Raw genomic sequence first — 19,990 nt, forward strand, 5'->3', positions numbered from 1 at the left:
AATAGTAGTTGCTGTAAATATACAACCCCCGGCAAAAATTATGGAATCACCAGTCTCGGAGGATGTTCATTCAGTTGTTTAATTTTCTAGGAAAAAAGCAGATCACAGACACAAAGTCATTTCAAATGGCAACTTTCTGGCTTTAAGAAACACTAAAAGAAATCAAGAAAAAAAGATGTGTTAGTCAGTAACAGTTACTTTTTTTAGACCAAGCAGAAGGAAAAAAATATGGAATCACTCAATTCTGAGGAAAAATTATGGAATCACTCTGTAAATTTCCATTCCCCAAACTAACACCTGCATCAGATTAGATCTACTCGTCAGTCTGCAGTAAAACAGGAGTGATCACACCTTGGAGAGCTGTTGCACCAAGTGGACTGACATGAATCATGGCTCCAACACAAGAGATGTCAATTGAGAAAGATGGCTGCCATTACATCTTCAATAAATGCACAAGTTTACGTTGACATTTTGAACACTTTTCTTATCCCATCAATTGAAAGGGCGTTTGGGGATGATGAAATCATTTTTCAGGATGACAATGCATCTTGCCATAGAGCAAAAACTGTGAATACATTCCTTGAAAATAGACACATAAGGTCAATGTCATGGCCTGCAAATAGTCCAGATCTCAGTCCAACTGAAAATCTGTGGTGGAAGTTGAAGAAAATGGTCCATGCAAAAGCAATCAGAGAAAGTTGGAGCTAGATTGATGAAGAGTACTGTTTGTCATTCATTAAGTCCATGCCTCTGAGACTGCGAGCTGTTATAAAAGCCAGAGGTGGTGCAACAAAGTACTAGTGGTGTGTTGAAGTGTTCTATTGTTGTTGTTTTTTTTTCATGATTCCACAATTTTTTTCCTCAGAATTGAGTGATTCCATATTTTTTTTCCTTCTGCTTGGTCTAAAAAAGTAACTGTTACTGACTAACTCATCTTTTTTTCTTGATTTCTTTTAGTGTTTCTTAAAGCCAGAATTTCTACAAAATTAAACAACTGAATGAACATCCTCCGAGACTGGTGATTCCATAATTTTTGCCAGGGGTTGTACATGATCATAGCCATTCAGGTTATTGGAAAGAAAATGAGCATCTCTCAGCACTCCCAATTCCAATCACCTTCCAGCATCCCTAACAGAGTCATAAAGATAGGTTGGCAAGACATACAGTGGACAGACACACACATGTACACTCTTGCATGTTGTAGTAGTATCTAGCAGCTAGTTTGAATATCCCCCTGCATCCTCCCTTTCCAGTCTCCTGTTCCTCTTCATGACACCCTGCCTTGGATTGCCAGACAAGCTCCTATTCTATCAATCAGCTGTAATGCCTTCAAGACAAACCCTGTCTGCTCAGTGTCTCACTGGCTTCAGTCTTTATCACTTCTCCCCTTTTCGCCTTTCTTTTTTCCTTGTACTGCCAACGCTGTGTCAACATAAAGCTTCTCTTCCTCAATCTCTTTTTTCTTCTTGTGCTTTATCTGACTGCCTTTCTTTGTGCCTCATCTCCTCTTTTCCTCTGTCTTCTGGAGAAAAATGCAACGGTTGGAATTGTATGGGAGTGACAAAGTCCTCTTTGGCCTTATTTAATAAATTAACTGCTCAGTACGCAGTTTGCTTGCATCATAAAACAAGCAGGTACTCTCATCATATTCAAGAATAAATCTAATTCAATTTAAAATTCTCACAATTACAAATCGGAGTGCAATCACTGTACATCTCTTAAGCAAATCTCTCCATGGCAGCAGACTTCCTGAATGGTGTATACTTCATCTCATCTGTGCTAGGGGAAGGCATTATGGCTAATTAACCTCTTTTGCCCCTTTTCATGGTGCCCTAAAGGAAGAGGAGTAGAGAATAGCATAGCCTGGGAAGATGGCAACCCACAACCGCATGAGATGGGATGGAGCTGGGGATGACAGACAGACAGTTATTAAAGGTGTCTTTCACAAAACAAAATTATGATTTTAGTATAGCGCCTATGCAAAATAACTACTGGCTCTCATAGTAATATTTCTTCCACACTTTCAGGACAAAAATTAAGGGGAACCATAGCAGAAAAGAAGCAAAATTCTCTTCATGACAGGGGGCAGCAAGGATTACAGGGTTTGTGGTCTTCTGAAAGTGAACATGGAAGGAAAGAAAGATCCTGAGGGCTAAAAAAGATATAATAAAAATGCTATTATGTGTGTTTCTGTCCTGACAGAAATTTGTCAATGATTGTTTTAATGCTTTTTACACCAAAGTAGTTGCCCCTTTATACTGTTCAGCATGAATGCACTGGACTGATTTTTGGTAATTTAACTATTCAATTGTAGGAGGACAAATATGTTCTTTCTTCTTTCAAAAGTTACATGGACTCACTTTAAGATGTTATCTACATCTAGATATATTATCTGGATGACTCGTATCAGATCTCATTATGCAAGCTGGCAGACTAGTCAACAATCTAGGAAACCGATTGGCAGGATACTCTCAAGGGATCGGTTCAACATGCAAGGTGAGGGACACGTAACATCTGTTGACTTCTTTTCAGCAGCCTTGCTAACTAGGCTACCGTTACTTACATGTATCAATAATGCAGCGTCAGTTTAGAAGCCTGCTGGCACTAGAGCTCATTCAAAATACCACTGACATGTTGTAATAACATGTCCTCTAATGAACACTATTTTCCCATAAGCACAAGACTATCACAGATTAGCCAAGCTAACGTATCCAGACAAGTCCATGGGCAAGTCATCTGATATTTGATATAGCAGAAATTACAGCTGAAAAGTTGGGGAAAATAAGATTAAAAGAAAGCTTTGGTGAATTTCATGGATGAGGACAAAGTTTAATTACAATGACAGCGCTGCAGCAATGGTATTTTTATTGTAACCTTCATTTCATTTATTATTTTTTAACAAAAAGGTAAAGATCTCACACACTGTCCATCGGTCATACTTTATTAATAATGTTTAAGTCCTCAAACTTTCATTGGGAAAAATTCATCAAAAAAGGGGGAGGCCACTGCTTGGTGAATTTTGCCTCATGTAGGTCTAAGGACCAAAATGTTGTTAATAAAGTGGTATGTGGTCTGTGGGTTTTTGCCTATTGTTCTCGTTATGATTTTTTAATCCTATGCACCTGTCACTGACACCTTAAGATATGCAAGAACCAAATGTAGTTCCAGCATGCTGAACGCAAGACATGCTTGAGACAAAAAGGGACTGAGAAAAGTCTGTCTCACACACCAACATGAACTGTTCGTACCTTTAAAACTGAATATTCACGTTAAAGAGCTGATTTGACTGACAGAATGGGTTCCAAGGTATTTCCACACAGTTAGCCTGGTCTAAATGAGCTGGTTGTGGGAAACAACCAGCTAAGTCACACTTTTCCCATCTTTTGCAACATGTAGAAAGAGAGGCACTAGGTTACAGGCTAGCTAGCATGAAATTGGAGATGCATCATGAGCCTTCAACTTTTGTAACTGTTGTGGATGCTAAATTGTTTGAGAATAAGATAATTCTTTATTAGTCCCACAATGGTGAAATTTACAAATATACAGACTGAGACCATGCTTCATTTTTTTCAGAAATAAAGATATTCAACTGACATGGATTAACAGAGACTAAACAGGAAGTGACTTCAAGCACATAGGTTTTACTTGTTTTTTCTTCTTTCTGTTTTTTTCTTCAGAATGTTGTCATCAGGTGATTTCTGATCACAGTGAAATCAAGCTATCCTAAGACGAAACCCTTCACCCCACAGAGACTCTATGTTAACACCAGGTCTAAATGGGCTCCATTCTTCTCCTGTGTTTAAAAGGCTACTCTACTAATCTACTGCACATCGAACATGCAAACACCAGCTGAAAGCCAAATGGAGCTGTGTGCTGTGTAGATGTTGGTAATATGTCCTTTCTAATCTAGACAACAATCTTGGGCATTCACTGAGTGGTTTGTGCAACACAGCAGGGACCCAAAGCAACCTGAGAATTTATACTGGTGTGACAAACAGAATGTTACAAAGAGCTGTCCATTTTATGAAGCTGAAGCTCTGAACACAGCAGAGGCAGATAGTTCTCTTGTCAGCATATCATGCTCAGACCAATGGAAAGTATGTGTAGAAGCAAAAAGGAAACATGCTGTGTGTGTGTGTGTGTGTGTGTGTGTGTGTGCGCGCGTGCATGTGTTGTGTGTGTCTTGAGGGCCTTTGCTTATTACACAGTCGGAAACCACATTAGGTTTGTCTACACACACTTACACACACACACAAAGCAAGTGATGTATTTGTGGCTAGATTACTAAAGACAGGTGGTATATGGAGATTGCTTATTTATGCAGACTGCATATGGGATCTCAGAATTTTGGACCCCAACGTATGTTTGAGATTCAGCGGGTGATTGCAGTGTGTGTGTCTCTATTTTTGCATGTGTGTATTGTTGTATGAGAGTGTGTCGGTGTGTATACTTTATGTGTATAGCAACAGTAATCCAGGTTTAGCTTTGAGAGTCCCAGTCAGGGGCAGAGTGATAAATCATTATAAGAGTGTCTTTGCTTTTTGACTTTAGGAAGGACAACTCAAGCATGTCATTTATATTTTCTGTAGATGAAAATCAACATTTCATCCCTCTGACACAACCTTGGGGTTTGCCGTGGTTGCTAAGTGGTTTCTAAATGTTTGTTCCACTGTGCTTGACATGGTCTTCTTCCAAATTTTTCTCTTGACTGCCTTTAAAAGCCTGGAAAAACCTGAGACATTCACCCACAAATCAGTGCTACCCAAGCAGAAACAACCTTGGGAGCCAAACATGTACATAGAGGTGTTGTCTGCATGAAAACACATTTCATCTAAAACACCTACATCTCAGGAGCCTAAAGACACAGAGATGTTACACAGTGTTAATATATTAGTGGATGGGGTATCTATACAGTGCACTTGTTTTAAAGTGCTACTTCAGTGGATTCAGCTATTTTGTTATTTCATTTGCTACAAAATCCTCCTGTTTAGATTTAGATTGATAAACATGCCAAATCTGGATTCTTTCTAAGTCAGAGGATAGAAGAGAGAGAGCTCTTTTATGAGAGTAAGCAAATAAAGTTACTTTCATAAAATTTGATTCTGATTAGAGCCTCTTCTGTTTGGTGATAGTAGAATGACCATCTGTCTAATCAAGCTGCATCATTTGTTGCTAATTAGTGTTAATGCTCTTAAGTTGCACATTATCTTCTAGTAGCTAGTGGGAACCATCTGTAATGCTACTGCTCTGAAGGTAAGCACTGCAGCCCCAAACAACAATATGCTAATTATTTTCAGGTTTAGGGAATTTAACTGTATTTATAAGCATAAGAGTCATCACGTCTGTAGCATTTTCTCCTAATTATGTTCTTCACTTTCTGCAAAGGTAACTGAAAGAAGTTGAACAAAAAAGTCAGATGAGAAGATCGACACCACTCTAATGTCTGTCTATTATACATGAAGCCAAGGTCAGGAGATGGTAAGTTTAGCTTAGCATAGGGACTAGAGGCAGGGAGAAATAGCAAGCTTGGCTTTACCCAAACATAGAAAAATCTGCCTAACAATATTTCTAAAGCTCACTAATTAAGATGTCGTATCTGTTGTTAAGTCTGTGCAAAAACTTATGTGTAAAAGCAATATAGATTTATGAGTTTATGAGCCACAACACAACGTAACGATGTGTTGTGGCTTGCACCAACATTGAACATCTCAGTATGGTGCTGTACTGCTGTCACACCAGCATTGGTGTTCACTGTCACAGATTCTCAAAGTCTCTGAACTAAACTGGTGGGATGAACAGCATTCTGAGAAATATTCCCTAAGACCAGTGGTGGAAAGCAGTGTCTCACATGATGCTCAGAAATCTCCAATATATGTTAAACTGGTTTGACAAAGTGAAGGTGATGTGCCACAGAATAAGATGAGCATGTAAGTGATTTACAAGCCAGCCTCTCTCTCTCCATCTGTCCTAAGGGTTTTGGAGGTTCATTCCTCCCTCTAAATAAACCCAGGAACACTTAATGAAGAGAATTTCTCTTCACTTAAAAATTTGTGTCGGGAAAATGGATTCTTCCATTTGTGTGTATATAAGTATGTCCACATCAGAGTGTACGTATGTCTATAAATACTGTCCGTGCGTTTGTGTGTCAGTCTCAGTCTGTGACAGTGACAGTACTGTAGTGATCAGAGAACATGACAGATGCAGACAGTGAACAGGGTGGCTGGTGGGGGTGTTAGAGAGATACTGGGTCAGTATTTGCTTATCACAGGAATAAAGATAACAGTAATCTGGGATGCACAGATGGATGAAAGGTCCTAATCCTACCCACACACAAACACACATATACATGAACAAATCTACATGTACGTTGTCAAGAAAGATTGAGATCTACCCACTCCTGGCGCCAAAAGAAAGGATCTAATGCTAGATTCTCCCCATGGTTGTAAGATGCACAGTTTTAATGAACCATTTAGAAATTATTCAGTATAATGTGAAGTACTATAATCAATGTACTGTGTGTGTGTGTATGAATGGAATGAATGGAAAATCATATGACACTGTGATTAAGCAATGGTAAGATTGTGACATGATTGGAAAGTACCAGAGAGCTTGTCCAGTCTTAGAAAAAGGAGGAGGAGTTTTACAAGGATTGTTATTTTCAGCCACTGCAGTAAAGGATTTGTTTTCTGAAGATTTCATAGTTCGCCAGGCCCAGAAAGAGGAACTGTGATTCAGGCGAGGTCCTCCGGGACTTTGTACGGAGTCGGGAGGCTCTCCCCTCACAGGACCGGCCTGAAAAGAGGATCGGTCAGCTAAGGCCAAGCTATTATGGGAAGCTTATGGGAATCAGTGAGTTACTCATTCCAGAACTATACTAATTGGGAGATTGATTATATTATTTTTACTTTTTATATGATTATGCTGTATGCTTTGCCCTTGCTAAAATTATATTCAATAAAATTTTTAAACTGTATCTAAGGATAAGTCGTGGACAGTTGTTCTGTACTTCAGAAAGGTAAAATACTAGGTCAGAGTGTGTAAAACATCATAAGGTTCTTAAAGGTTATTTCAGCCTCTCAAATTAACAGACCCTTGGGGCTTACAGAGCCACTAAATAATTTCCTAGCACCATACCAAGTGCAAAGATCTTTAGGAGGAGAGCTGCCATTAACAGAGGTGACTGGTGATCATATCTGGCCCGTAGGGCTACTTGGTTGGGTGTGGCATCAGTGGTAGCAGAGTAGGCATCTGGAAGTAGGCAGTTAGTAGCTAGGCGAATCTCCACCAGCTTATAATAAGCCATAGAAACTGTAAGTTGGGTGAAAACACTACAGCTGTGAGCTTGGACCCTTTAAACGCAGAGCTGCTCCAGACCTCCTGTACCGGGGTAAAACTGGCGATCTAACAACGTGCCTCATGAGATCAAAGAAACAGGTCTTGTCCCCCTCACTTCACAAAATACAATTTTCATTCCCCTCACTTTTATTATTTTTAAAGGTAAATCCATTTTAGGTGGGTCTTATTACCAAAGTTTTTCTGAACATTGTTCTCTTAGTGACCTGCCATCATAGTCAGAGGATCTGAGCTAAAAACTTGAATACACTCATCTTTATTAGCCTCAGTTATTATCACAAACTCACTGCAATTTACAAACAATAGCATATAATACACATTTTTCTGCTCTAGGTTTTGTCTGAGGCAACATACAAGCTGCCCTACCTTTTGGCGTTGGCACTATGCACTTTACAGACACTTCTCAAGGGCTGCATTTTCCATGAAAAATTATTTCAATGTTTTTATTTAAACATAATTCTCCTAGAACATTCTGGAATTGTGGAACTGGACAACATTGCTTTAGAACAATATCATACAGTTGGTCTGTTGTTTAGACCACCCCCTCCACTTTTTGCAACTACCTCTTCCACAGCAGACTTGTTTTAAGGTCTGGTAACACCAGCATTTATAATGGTGGAATTTTGTGGGATAATCTATTCATTTCAATAGAATAACCCCAACCTGTGGATTTTCTCATGTGGGTTAAATAAATCCCCACTAATCTTCAATTTCAACTTTGGTGAAATCTGACACGAAAACTTGCATTGTTGACAGGCAGCAAGCTATCTTGACAACACAGGTTTTTGATGGAGAGCCAGAGATGCTATTGTAGCTTATTATCTGTACTGCACCATCCAGTTTGAGCTAGTTTTATTTAAACTCTTCTGCCAGAGTATAAACTGCTCTACAGACAAGGCCTGGTTTGTTGACAGATACAAGACAAGAGCCACCTGACTAGAACTAGTATGTTCCTGGCCAGCTAGCTTGTTAGCACTTGGCTAACGTGAAAAAGACATGCTTCCAGTGTAACACTCACAATTTGATGATTAAGTAACATGCTTGGTAACAACCTAAGAGTTTTAAGCTCTGTGGCTGCTTAGGTGGCACTGAGTAGTTAGCACTGTCGCCTCACAACAAGAAGGTGTGGAGTTTGCATGTTCTCCCTGTGCCTGCTCTCCAGGTACTCCATCTTCCTCCCACAGTCCAAAGACATGCAGCTTAGGTTAGTTGGTAACTCTAACTTGCCAGTAGGTGTGAATGTGAGTGTGACTGGTTGTTTGTGTGTGTTGGCCCTGTGATGGACTGGCGATCCGTACAGGGTGTACCCCGCCTCTTACCCACTGTCAGCTGGGATAGGCTCCAACCCCTCTGCGACCCTTAACAGATAAGCAGTATAGATAATGGATGGATGGATGGATGGATAGTGGCTGCTCTGGTTGCTCATTGCACACTACAGCAAAGAGCTGACTTTGACTAAAATCAGTAATATAAGCAGTATATGTAATATAGTCTACTGACTTTTTGCCCCGTGAGGCAGTAGAGAAAAGTATCAAATGGAAAATGTTCATCCTCTCTAAATAATGACTGCGCTCACATTTCAAAGCAACCTGGCTATCCATTATATTTTTATGTCACTTGTACAAGTGGAAACTCTTGCCTCACTGTGGCTCTAGAGGTATGATCAGAGACTTTTCAAACACACTAGAGCTCAACTGTTTGATTAGACAGATATCACCATCATTAGACTCTGCCATTAGCACCTTGCATATCATCCATGTTACTATACTGTAGTAACACAATAATCTGTTTATCACATTCTTTTAGGTAAACCATTAAAATCCTCCTCTTAATGTTTCTGTATAGTATATTCTATATGATACTAGATGTATTATAAGCAAAATAAGCAGTCAATGCCAAAGGTAATTATTTTCATCTTGCAACTGCAGTGCACAAGTGACAAAAACACAGATTCAAACAGCCTGGGTTTTATACATCATAGAACTAAGGATCCAATCCAGTAACCTTGTCAGTACCGAAAGCAAGAGTTTACATTGACACAACTGTTTCAGCCACTGGCAGTTACAAGTTATCATTCTAATACATCTGCTAGTTGCTGATTTTGGGGCACGACTGAGGCTCAGACATTTATGGCTGAATCTCTCCAGTCTTTCCTCCAATACTGGACATTGTCAGGCTCACGGCTGTTTCACCAGTCAACCAAGCCAAGCAGCAGTAGTAAGCAGGGCATATTTATAGATGAGGGTGTTTTTTTATCTCATTTGTTTTAAAGTTTTTATGTGGGGAAAACAGCACAGCAGAATATTTTTACATATTGTTACATACTTTAAATCTGTCTGGAGGGGAACTTTAAACTGTGATGGATTATATGTGTATCTTCCAACATCTCCATTACATTTGGGTAATGGTTAAATGGTGGATTGTTAAATAGTGCAGGTGCCCTGTGGTCACTGGAAAGTGCTGTAGTCATGTGAAAACCTAATGACTGCAATTTTTGTTTCTTTTTTGAAAGCTCTCTCTGTATGCTGCAAAGATTATTACCCAAAAAACTACTGAAAACAACTGAAAACATTGATTTTGATTGAATTTTTTTATTTTTTATATTTTTAATTTTTATTTTTGATTGATTGATTGATTTCATCAGCTGTTTGCAATAGCTGTTTATTTCCATAATCTCTTTTGTCTTTTCACTGCTCAGTGCACAGTGTCACAGCCCCTGTCTGCTGCTGGCCTTATTAACAGCCCCACCCTTCGGGGCTGCACCTGTGTCACATCCCCTATCCGCTGCTAGCCTTATTAACAGCCCCGCCTTTTGGGGGTGGTACTTGTGCCCTATTTAAGCTCCCCCCTTTGCTACCTCCGGTGCCAGTTTGTCTTGTGTCATGTACCAGCGTCCTAGCGTTCTCTTGTTGTTTGTGCTTCCCGTTTTTTTGGACTTTATCTTTTGTTGTTTGACCTGCCCTTTGCCTGTCGTTTTTGTACCTCTGCCTGAATTCTCCTCTGGTGCCAATAAACATCTGGTCTACCTCACGTTCCGTGTCTGTGGTCGTGCATTTGGGTCCTACCTGCTCAGTCCTGACACACAGTAACAATGCAGTGGCAATAACAGATAAAATATGGGTTAGTGTTAGATATTGCATTCTCCTGCTACATGATGCTGATATTGATTAAGGAGTATAAAAAGATATCCCCAAGGGAAAGGAAATACCAGAGTGTCCAATGTCATCAGCATGAGTCCTTTTTCATTAGATACTGAGAATATTCTTCACCCCAGGGAGATATCCTTCTGATATCCTCACTCTTTTTCTTGTCTCTGTCATACCCTGTGATTTTTCTGCCAGCACTGTTATAATAAATCTACCTACAATTAAGGTTACATTATTATACTCACTTACCTGTGGGCAACTTGTATTACAACTTATCCTACCAGGGTTAGGAATAGGGTTCCCAATGATCCCATATTTCATTGGAATTTCAGGTGTCATGTTCAGGTGACATGACAAGTGAGGATCAGTTTCCAAAATAAATGCATTTCTATATGAGAATTTGTTGATGAGAACCCTGTGATACTGTTGAAAACTCTAGATCAAGAGAGTAAGTGAACCATGTGAGTAGTCTTCTGTAATGTTATTGTTTTATAGAATATAGGTGTTTCATTCCCCCAGCTTCCAGTGCATCTTCAATTATTTTTAAACTGGAAAACCGTCCTACTTTTCGATATATCCATGCTACCAGCCTATGAGATTGCAACAGAACAACAGAAATCATTGGATGGATAATTAAAATGACAAGACAACAAAAATAAGGGGAAAAGGCCATTAGGCCAACACTCAAAATGTGGCTTCAAAAGATTAAAATACATTTCATTATAACTTAACTACATGACACCAGGAAAACATAAACTGTAAGAAGTAGAAGTATTAAGTATTAAGGACCTAATTGTAAACTTAAAGGTTGTTTTCAAGAGATTTCAGCTTCACTTGACACTTAACATAAGAAAAGCTCCCCAGCTGTCTCTGAGAACACAGTGTGAGCTACATTGAGAGCTTCTTGTCAAAAAGTTTGTTTTCCCTGCGTTATGAAATCGTGGACTAGTGAAACAAGTAATGCATTTTGATGCAACAGGAGGATATCAGTCTGTCTGCACAGCAGGACTGAGATTTTAAAAAAACACAAAAACACACTACAAACTAAGAAACTCCTCAATATTGCTGCAAAAATTTTTGACTACGTGTTTTGACTTCGGATAAGTCTCAAAACCTGCTCTCACAGTGTGTGTTTGATGTTGCTCCATCAGTTAAGACACACAGCTTTTCATTTTCTCAATTCATTCGGAGCTGCACTGCAGATCACAGTACTGTTTGAACATGATGTGATGATAAACAACAGAAGAGAGTGGTAGTGATAGATATAGTGATCCCAAATGGCAGCAACATCAAGAAGAAGGAACACGAGAAGCTCGAAAAGTACCAAGGACTGAAAGAGGAGCTAGAAAAGATGTAGAGCCCCAAACTGGGAGAGTGGCTCCAGCAGATTCCAGGTACAACATCTGAGGTCTCTGTCCAGAAGAGTGCAGTCCTAGGAACAGCTAAGTTACTGCACGCAACCCTTAAACTCCCAGGCCTCTGGTTGAGAACCCGAACTTGAGGAGGACACAAAATATATTGATATCCTTCACACTCATCACCACCAATCTGTAGCGCAGACTTTCTGCCTCTAACCTGAGATAACCACAATGACAGCATTAGTTATTTTCCCAGGCTCAGCTATTTACACAGGTTGAATATTACCAACCATTACTAATAAACTTACTATGATGTGTAAAATCGAGTTCCCCTTGCCATGTTATTATGTAAAAACTCTTTTATCCAAATGAAGAAGTTGCTACTGATATCTGCTTTCTACTTCAACATATTTAACAAGGTCCCTTCCCACCAAAATGTATCTGGCAGCAAAACTACTGAATCAACTTGTTCCTCTTCCTTTCAGCTTGTTTGCAAAGCAGCATCTTCAAACCTTTCATTAGTCATTAATTACTTACTTGCATGTTGGAATGAAAGCAGCATTAACTTTTTAAAGCACATGAAAAAGCTAAACAAGGCACTATGGTTATCTGAGGGATTTGTTTTAAAGGTGCTACTTATCTACATTTTTAACATAACTGAATAGTTGTTACATTATTGTATTACATGTAACTATTATTTATTCACAGCCAGTAACATTTAATGCATAACAGAGGTTCAAGCCTCAATCGATTGTTATGGTTGTGACATATCCAGCAGTTGTGTTCCTAGTCTGCAGCATGTCTATGCACTCTGCTGTGTCATTTGATCCTACTTCTGATAGGTTTCTCCCTATTAAAATATAATAAGACCATTTAAAAGATAATTAATTTCCCCCCGTTGGTCATCCATGATGGACTTGGGCTCTTGATGTTCATGTGTTTATATCCCACACTTTCTCCTCGTACATTGTCAGGTCACTGCTCAAGCTCATCCCCATGTTGTTCGGTCTGCTTCTCAAATGGATTTCACACTTTGAAGACAGCAAGATAATAATCAGATATGCACAACTTGGAGGATGCTAATGTTGTTTGAGCTGTGGAAGTGTGTCGCTGCACTGTCTCTTGTTTCCATACAAATTAATATCCATACTGGTTAAGGCTTATCGCAGTGTCAGCAGTAGATTTCATGCTTGGATGAAATTCACACTGTAATGACAAATGAGATTATTTTTTCTCCCCTATCAAAACAAGTGAGATGTAGATGAGCAGCACAGGCTACATTCCACCTTTTAGTTTCCTGATTGGCCCCACACTGTTGTGATAGAATAATTAGTCATTGTTTTGTCAGGTCTGAAAGTTGGAAAAGAGGACTCAATAGAGTCACATTCACCACATGTTCTGGCCCTGCAGAAAACCTGCAGCCATGCAGAAATCTGCTGGAAAAAAATGGTTGATTTACCCTAGTGAAGCCCATAGGTTTTTTGACATTTCACAGTGCATTATTAATGGTTAGGCTTGGTCTCAAGGTCAAGGTAAAATATCTGTAATCAGTTAGAATAAAAAGAAAGAAAGAAGAAAAACAATACAATTCAAGGTCCCTATATCAAAACCAATATATTGGGTTATGTTTAAAAGGTCAGGCTCAAACAACCCTGGACCCTTCACTTCCTATTTTTGTAATCTTCCTCAGGTAAACAACGCACATGCACCAAGCCATCCACATGATGTAAATCAGCAGACCAGGCCACCGTCTTCCATTGCTCCATGGTCCATCTCTGACGCTCACATGACTACTGTAGACGTGGTGTGGACAGAGGTCAGCATGGGCTCTCTGACCAGTCTGGGGCAACATAGACAATGCACAGTGCAGTGATGCACAAGCTGATAAAGTTGTCAAAACTGCTCATATTCTTATGCTTTTCCATTTTTCCTGCTTCCAACACATCAACTTCAGGAACTGACTGTGCACTTGACAGATGCCATTGTAACAAGACAATCCATGTTATTCACTTCACCAGTCTGTGGTTTGTTGTGGCTGATAACTATACATGAAATTTTTATAGCATTTATTTTTGAATTGTTTCAAACACTTCACCCAGATTTATCAAATCCTAGTGTTTTTACCCCCTTTTTTAAATGTATTACATTACAAGAAGTGAACTTCTTAAACACTGCTGCTAGAATTGCTGGAAGAAAGCTGTGCTTCCTGTTGCTGCTGGCAGTTCAGGAAAACGCATATACTGATTAAAGAGCTGAGGAGGTTTAGCAGAATAAGTGTGCAACTTATTTATTGCATCAGTCTTTTCAATGTGCTACACTTTATGCTTTCAGATTTTGTAATACAATACAAAGGTAATGGACTCTATTAGTCCTGTTGTGTAAAACTGGAAGTTCAGTGTGTACTGATCTACAAGAAAAAATATAGCTCTGACAAACCAACTATCAGAATGAGCAGCTGACAAAGACTTTCTCTGTTTTTTAATTACGCTGAATAAAAAAGTTGTTCACATTAAATCCACATGCATGTGGATGTATGTATGTGTGTGTATGTGTCTGTGTCCAAATTAAGACTTTAAATTAATTATAGCAGTTCAAGTGAAAAATGTCCAAGTTAAAAAAAGAAGTTTAGGTCATGAAAAACAGAAAAATAATGTAAATGTAATTTAAAAACCACAGGCCTATTTCAGGGTTTTCACTTTTATTGTGTCATTGTGGATTATTGAATATAGAAAAAAATGTCAATTTTATAGATTTAAAATTAAATTTACAACAAAATAAAATCTTCAAAAAGTGAAGGGGTCTGAATTCTATCTGATGTCTCTGTATGTGAGAATCAAAACCATATTTAAAATAAGAAACTGATGGAATAAAAGGAGCATGACTCAAAATCAATGTGTGAGTTATAAAAAGAGCATTAGGAGGATTCTATTTCCAGAATTGTATACAGGAGAGTTTATTTCCTTCACAGAGGGAAATTGTCACTAGGCAGGATTTAGCTTCTCATTCCCTCTGGTTAGGAGAGAGTGATTAGTGTCAGTCTGCCAGACTGTGCAAGCTGTACTCAGATATACTCTTTTCAATATAATGTGTCCTTCGAAGTAAAAGTCCATTATGTGATCAAATTAATCATTTCTCTGCACTGAATCTCAAGTCAACAGAAAATAATACAACAGCCTGAAACAACCTTTGTAAAATCTTTGAATTTATTTGAAACTGTATTTGTTGTTCAAATCCTTGTTTTTATTAAAATGGAATCTTGCAACTTCTCTCCCCAAATAAATGTTTCTTGGTGGTCCTTCCCTTTGTTTTCCTCCTAATAACTACAACATGACAAATTATTTATCCTAGTTATTAAAAAATAATCATGAGAGCTTAAGCAGGAGAGATGTCAACAGGTGAGATGACATGATTGACATCAGCCTCATGTATGTCTATTAAAGTCCACTGATGCAGCGGGTATTTAGATCTAGGGAGTATCTGATAAGAGATAAAAAAAAAAAAAATAACACAAGTTTAGAAGTGGGAAAATTCATATTTTATTTTATTTTTTATTATTATTAAAAAACTTTTTTAATAACAAAACGGAACAAAACAGGGAAGCGTACCATCTCAGACATTTAAAACAACACATAAGAAAAAAAGGGGGGGGGGGGGGGGGCAGGTTCACAGAAAGCATAAGTCCAGTCAATTGAAATCTGATCTAATTGGTTTTTCATACTCAGTCCATTTGGTCCAGATCTTATAAAATTTTTCTTTTTCAACTTTGAGCGAAAAGGATATCTTCTCCATAACATAAATTTCATACACAATTTCAATCCATTCATTAATGGTGGGTGACTCTACTTTTAACCATTTCCTTGTGACAGCTTTCTTACTGGCTGCCAATAGTATAACCAACAGTTTTTTGTCTTTGATGTTCCATGTTTCAGACATTAGATCGCCCAAATACAAAGTTTCACATTTAAATGGAATGTTTACATTACATACATTTTTTATATGTTTGTGGATCTCTTCCCAATGTGGTCTTATTGCCTGGCAGTCCCAAAAAATATGGAAGTGGTTAGCTCCATTAGACCCACAAAGTCTCCAACAAGCGTCTCTGCTGCCTTGGTGTCGTTTCTGAATGGGTGTGATAAAAAATCTTGCGATGTTTTTCCAGCAGAACTCCAGCCATGTGATTGACCCAGTTGAGAACCATTGTAGCTGGCATATTTTCTCCCAGCTCTCCTGTGTGATCATTACCCTTACTTCTTTTTCCCATTTCTTCTTCATGTATTCTGTATCCTCTTGTTTAGATAATTGTATAGCATTGTATAATTTAGAGATAATTCTGTTACAAGATCTTGGCTTAGTTAATGATAAAAAATACCTCCAGGAACCCTGACTCACCTTTTCCCAATACCTCTTTGAGATTTTTGTTAAAATAATGTCTCACTTGCAGGTACCTAAAGAAATCATCTCTTCCCAGTCCGTGATCTTTCTGTAGGGTTTCAAAACTCTTAAATGCCCCCTTCTGGACAAAAGAATAATAAGTTGTTAAACCTTTTGTGATCCATATCTTAAATCTGCCATTAGTTCTGTTTGGTCCAAAGTCTGAATCATAGGCACACCACCTCATAATTTTAGAAGCATCTCTTAATCTACAGATTTTGACTATTTCCTGCCAGGACTTCAGAAAACTGCCTGCTATAGAGTCTTCTGGGATCTCCTGTTCTCCTTGTAGTCTGTTGTCACTTAGTAAAGCTGTTATTGGGATTCCCTTTATTGTCATGCCTTCTATATCCATCCATGCTGCAGTGTATGTCAGTGAACATAGACAGATCTCAGATCTACAAGGTCTCAGTTGGGCTGCATGGTAGAATTCCTGTAAGCAGGGAAGGCCCATTCCACCCTTTTCTTAATTGTAGCGTCTTAAATTCTGGCCCTTTTCCCTTGCCACAAATACCTCGCTATTAATCTGTCCCATTCTAAGAACTGTTTAGGTGGTATTTTGATTGGCAGGCACTGAAAAAGGTACTGCATCCGTGGCAGAATATTCATCCTGATTGACTCTATCCGGGACCTTAAACTTAAAAAGGGAATAACATTCCATCTATGTATGTCAGACTTTATCTTTGAATTTAGTGGGCCGTAACTGATGTCATAAAGTCTTGAGAAGTCCCTAGGTAGCGAGACACCCAAATATTTAATGGACTCAGCGTCCCATTTCCAATTGTATATGTTAATTGAGAGTGGAGGGTCATAGTTAAATGTTAATACTTGAGTTTTGTTGATATTAATTTTATATCCAGAAATGAAACCAAATTCCTCTAGCAATTTCACGAGTTTTGGGAGTGTCTGTGTAGGTTGTGTAATACTTATCAATAAGTCGTCAGCAAACAGGGCCAGTTTTTGCTCCCCAGATGTCATTGTTACCCCCTTTATATCTGACCTCTGCCTAATCAATTGACTCATGGGTTCTATAAACAAGGCGAAGAGGAGTGGCGATGCACAACACCCTTGTCTTGTTCCTCTTTCCAGAATAAATGAATTGGTTAAATCTCCATTGATTTTAATTCTAGCTGTTGGTTTGTTGTATAGTGCTGCGAATGTGTCAATTATAGTTGTATGGAAGCCAAATTTTGAAAGTACTTTATATAAAAATGACCACCTCACTGAATTGAATACTTTTTCTGCATCCAAACTTAATATCAGTGTCTCCAGTTTCTGTTGTGTGACTTCTCTCATAACATGCAGTGTTTTTCTGATGTTGTCTTGGGTCTGTCTTTGTCTGACAAAGCCAGTCTGGTCCCTATGTATTAATACTGGTAATATGAGTTCAATTCTTTTAGATAATATGGAGGTGAATAGTTTGTAATCATTATTTAGAAGACTTACTGGGCGATAATTCCCCCACTCCAATTTGTCTTTACCCTCCTTAGGTAAGATTGAAATCATTGCCTCCCTCCATGAGGGTGGGGGGGTGTTTGTTTTCCAAAACCCAATTGAACGTTCTTAATAATGTTGGAATTAGCTGATCTTGCATTGTTTTGTACCATTCTGTGGGAAAACCATCTGTCCCTGGAGACTTCCCCCCCTTTCATTCTCTTGATTGCTGATTGAATTTCTTCTTTTGTGATTTTAGATATTAATTTTTCATTTTGTTCGTCTGTGATCTTTGGGAGGTTTATCCGGGCCAGAAAGGCAGCGATCTGGTTCTCGTTGCTTGTCTGTGGTTGGGAATATAATGTTTTATAGTATTTTTGGAAGCACTGCTGGATTTTCTCCGGACTGGTTTCTATTTCATTTGTTGCGGAATTTCGTATTTTATGTATAGTTCTTTCCCCTTGTTGTTTTCTTAGCCTGTATGATAGGAGTTTCAGTGATTTTCCACCTACCTCGTAGTATTGTTGCTTTGTAAAAAGGAGCTTTTTTGAATTTCTTCAGGCTTTATTTCATCTATTTCAAGTTTTATAATCTTACTTTTGTTGTGTTGACTTTGCATGTTCTTTCTGTAGTCTCTTCAAATCCTCTTCTAGTTTTTGTTCTTTGATTTTCTTCTCATATGAGGAGATGCTTTTAATGCATCCCAGAGAATAGGTGGAGTCACTTCTTCATTATCATTATTTTCCAAACATACACGTTAAAGAGACTCATCATAATTCCTTCTATTTTACCTATAACCATAACAAATCTGCCTTCCTTATCCTTATGTTCTGATATGTGTTCATAATTTACAGCAATGGATATCAGAGTTGCCACTCCTCTCTGCCTCCCCGACCCATGGGTAGAAAAGTAAACATGTTTAAATCCTGATTTATTCAATTTAGCATGTTCAGAGTCACTGAGGTGTGATTCCTGTAAGAAAGTGACTTGGATTTTATCCTTCTTTAATTTTGATAAGATTTTCCCCCTCTTAATTGGATTGAGTACTCCATTTATATTAAATGATGCTATTTTTAAAGACCTGTTTTGCATCCTTGTGATTCTTCCCTCCACCTGCTCAAAAACCTGGTGTGCTTCCCCCTTCCCGCAAGAACTGGCAGGGAATTAACAACTAACATATTAATAAACATCAAAGTGAACACAGTTTGTCCATGTGACTCCCAATGTAGGGGTCTGTTGTCCTGACCCTGTTGAGCCTCCAAAAGCGGCTCGAAGGGAAATGTCTCCCTCCTCGGTCCAAAGTGAATCTAGTCCCAAGCGAACCAGTCTATTCAACTGTGGATCTCCACCACTAGTTACAGTCATAGTACAGTCCAAAAGATTTCTCAATTAACTTTCACTTTCGAGCTATGGGTTAGAGCTGTGGGTTAGATCCTTTAGGTCCCGGAGGGGGCTGGTGATGGTCTCCTGAAGGCTCTGAGCTTCTCTTTGTAGCTTGAATCTCGCCTGGCTTTGAATGTGCCCTTCATTGCTTGTCTGTACACTCTCCTCCAGGACAGCCGCTGCACCTGCTCCATGAGCGTCTCCGGAGGTGTGATGGTTGTCACGGTGTAGCCTCTTCTCAGCAGGTCCTCAGATGCCTCCTCTATAGTATTGTAAGTTTTGGTTCCGTCTGGAATTGAACTTTATTTTCTTTCAGCACTTTGTGGATCTCTGAATATTCTCTTCGTTTTTTGAGGATTAGAGGTGGGTAGCCGTGGTCCAGGTTTATATGTTTTTCTTGCCAGGTAAATCCCTTCCCCTGCCATGCCTTGCGGAGTAATGTCTCTTTTGTTTTAAAACTTAGAAACTTAATTGTGATGGAGCGTGGCGGCGCATCTACTGGCGGCTGCGGTCCCACCGACCAATGACCACTTTCTATCTGCAGGTCGGGCATTTCCTCAGTTAGTTTGACACCCTCACGGAGTAAAGTTTCCACAAATGAGACCATTGTTGTTGATTCCTTCTCCGATCCCTCCGGCACCCCAAAGATCCTTATGTTCTCTCGTCTGGAGCGGCTTTCCAGATCCAGCAGCTTGTCCTCCAGCTTGGTGTGTAGCTTTAGCATAGCAGTCATGACCTCTTCCGTGTTTTGGATCCTCTCTTCTGCCCTCTCAATTCGCCCCTCCGCCTCGTCCAGTCTGGTATTCACCTTCACAATTTCTTCTTTTATTGCCTCTAATTGTTCTTTGTTTTCTTGGTGAAACCCTCTTAGTTCTTTCAGAATCA

At 39.0% G+C, this 19,990-nt stretch overlaps 1 protein-coding gene across 1 annotated transcript in view; it reads right to left on the reverse strand.

Moving 5' to 3' along the window:
• Nucleotides 1-19,990, reverse strand: part of LOC108902326 (polypeptide N-acetylgalactosaminyltransferase 18) — a 146,101-nt gene that overhangs the window by 96,797 nt on the left and 29,314 nt on the right. The window lies entirely within an intron of this gene.

This window comes from Lates calcarifer, linkage group LG10 (assembly GCF_001640805.2).
Source record: "Lates calcarifer isolate ASB-BC8 linkage group LG10, TLL_Latcal_v3, whole genome shotgun sequence".
Taxonomy (NCBI): Eukaryota; Metazoa; Chordata; class Actinopteri; family Centropomidae; genus Lates; species Lates calcarifer.